This window comes from Peromyscus eremicus, chromosome 9 (assembly GCF_949786415.1).
Source record: "Peromyscus eremicus chromosome 9, PerEre_H2_v1, whole genome shotgun sequence".
Classification (NCBI taxonomy): Eukaryota; Metazoa; Chordata; class Mammalia; order Rodentia; family Cricetidae; genus Peromyscus; species Peromyscus eremicus.
In genome coordinates, this window is record NC_081425.1 from 14,445,297 (window position 1) to 14,448,692 (window position 3,396).

A 3,396-nucleotide genomic window follows, 5' to 3' on the forward strand; every position below is an offset into this window, starting at 1 on the left:
ATTGGTTAATAAATAAGACACTGATTGGCCAGTAGCCAGGCAGGAAGTATAGGCGGGACAAGGAGAAAGCAGAATTCTGGGAAGGGGAAGGCTGAGTCAGAGAGACTCTGCCAGCCGCCGCCATGAAAAGCTAGATGAGCCACGTGGCAACTTATAGATTAATAGAAATGGGTTAATTTAAGGTATAAGAACTAGAAAACAAGAAGCCTGCCACAGCCATACAGTTTGTAAGCAATATAGGTCTCTATGTGTTTACTGGGGTGGGTCTAATTGGCTGCGGGACTGGCTGGTGAGAGAGATTTGTCCTGACCGTGGGCCAGGCAGGACTGGAGAAAACTTTAGCTACACATAGAGTTGCAAAAAAATAGAACAATGTTCAGAGCTCTAGAGATGGCTCTGTAGTGAATAACAACTACTGCTATTCCAGGGGACCCAAGCACCGGTCACCCCAAGTTATAACTTCAGCTCTAGGAAGATTGACACTACTGGGCTCCACAGGCACCTGCACAGACTCTCAAATCTTCTCAGAAACCCACTAAAACACATAAAGTAAATGTTTAAAAATAATATTCAGTATTTAAAGAATTCAATCAAATAATGTGCTTATGGGACTCTAAGTTATCTACATTCATATTAAATAGTCTCAAGTTTTTAGCGTCTGACTATTGTAGTAGTATGTGAAAATCCTACAGCATGTGTTTTTGTTTTCCTTTTTTGTATTTCCTGTTTTTCATTATTCGTAATTTTCAGACACTATTTCCTCTGTACCCACATGGGAGAGTTTTCCATGAGCAACTTTAGACAACTAAATTCCTAAAGTTTCTACTGATGTGTGTGTTTTCTTCCATCTTCACAGATTTTTCTCTAACTTTGTCATATAGGAAGCTGACAAGAGCTCTACTATGCTTTACACACTTCTCAACTATTCTGATGTCTGAAATAATAATGCTATCATGGACAGTGGGCTGTTCTACTTGTTGCCTAGTTGAATCAAATGTCCATTATCTTATCATGACAACAGATGAAAGATTTGATAATATTCTGATCCAAGACTGTTTCTATAAATGGGCATCTGTTTTAAGAGAATACAAATTGGCTCTAAATCATTATGTAGAGGTAGAAAAGGATTTTCTACTAAATTAATAGACATATTACAAGAAACCAGACCTTGTTAAATTTGCTGTAACAAAAACAAAAATACTACTCTGGCAAAGAGACAGTAATTGATTGAGGACAAAACACTCCATCTTATCCATCAGGATCATTTTAGATTTTTCAGAAACAATGCTGGCAGATCAAAATGAAAGAATCATAGGTGTCATCACTCTTTCATCCCTGTATATGAAAAGATACATTATATTAAAGGATTTCTGCTGTTCCCTTGGGGCAATATTGCTTTAACTTAGTGTGTTTCAGAGGACTTTAATTTGCTCTCTTCACTAAATTAGTCTTTAGTACGGAGGATAAAGATGTATAACTATGAGAGTTAATTAAGCCCTGGTTTTAATTTGGTATGACATGTGGGTACTTGTTGATTGACTATAATATCACTTTGTAGATTCTTTGTGTTCACTGAGATCTAACCTACATTTAGAATTAAATTTACTATCTACCTACCTTATATCATGATAAAGCTTGTCTTAGGTCAGGGATCAATATTTTTATCTTCTACATACAAAAAATATCTGGATGTACTACATGTATTTATATTAGATAACAAACCACAGGAAGTATTTGTAGCACCCAACCAACCAACATAATTGTTATGTAAATCACAATTTTGAGTATCTTCTAACCCCCATTGATTATATCACATAGCTTATATTCAGATCTCCTTTGGGATCTGTAGTTTCTGCTGGCCATTGAATCATAGGGCATTAATGTTCACTCAGCCATGGCATATCATAGCCTGTATAAGATCTGGGTACTTCCTTTCTGTAGAGCATAATATGTAAGACAATTTCCTGGTTTGCCACAGGAGTGTGTAATAGACCACCTTTTCAGTTTCTCTTTAATTTACCCTAAGTTTGATTGGTCCATTATTTAAGAGCTTGAGTAGATAAGAAGCCAAGTATATCTACTGTACTGGTCCAAGTTTTATCACTTAATTTCTGGGTCTTACAAATATTTTTGTAATAATCATGATTATTTTTTATTATTTTCAAATGGTATGCAAACCAAAACTCAGAGCCTACTTTATTTCTTATTCTGAACAATAAATATAGAAAGAAAAGTCAACATCTAAAGGCCTTAACTATTCTGGGGCATTATTACTTATTTCTAATGAGTATTATAAAACTCAGGTTATTGCATCATTTAAAATTATGTATGGCTCATCCAGTCTGTAATTCCAGAAATAACTGAATATTTCCCAGACTACTACTATCTTTTGAAAATATTCACTGTACTGAATTATCTTTTAATTGTCCTGTTTAATTTGTTGAGAAGCTTATCACTGCCTTAAAAAAATCATGAAGGTCTCCCCTGGGAGGCCTGCTCTTTTCTGAAAGAAAACAGAGGAGCAGTGTATCTGGGGAAGGGGGCTTTGGGTGGTGGTGCTGTGAAGATCACAGAGAGCAAAAAATGTGTTTGGAATGTACTATATGAGTGAAGAATAAATAAGAAAGAAAAAATATGATAAAGGCAAAGTTACTGATACATTTAATCTGTGAATAGAATGGGCAGGAATCTAAATCTCATGGTAGCCTAGAGGTAGTGAAATTTCATAGGTTTTTACACATTGCTTTCTATATGCTTGTAAAGCATGAGCTATCTCTCCTTTGCTTGTGATCCTGAATATCATTGGCTTGAAAGGTTTAGTCCTTGGAAACTGTTATCAGCAGAAGGTAGTATGTCACCCTCCACATGCTTAGGTCTACACACTTAGAAAAGGGGTTAGGTGGGCTTCTCTAACTAGCATTACCACCATAATCTGGAACCTCAGTGTGTTTATTATGTACAGAACAGGGGTAGGGGTTAGCTAATTTCCACAGGAGGCTGGCATTCTTCGGCTATAGATATCCAGGAGGAGAAAGCTGTAGTTGCTAGTCTTTCTAGTACATACTTATCAATCATCCATAAAAACTACTACTTTAACTCCAGACAAAAAGGTTTGTAATTTTATTATTTTACCATGGGAAAAAGGTATTCTGTAGTTCTGCTTCTTCCTCCAGATCTTTGGTGCATGGGTTCACAAGGGTGGAGAAAAGAGAAGCAGAGAAGAGGGTTTGGTTGGCTGTGGTTACCATGGAGAAAGCCTTCTGGGAGATGACTTTGGTGAATCAGCTCTGCTGTATTCCAGAGTATAGGAAATGTATGGGATTGGGGAGCCTGGAGACAAACACTAATTTGCATTAAATGAAGGGGTAAGGCTTCGTATGTGGCAACAGGGTCCTA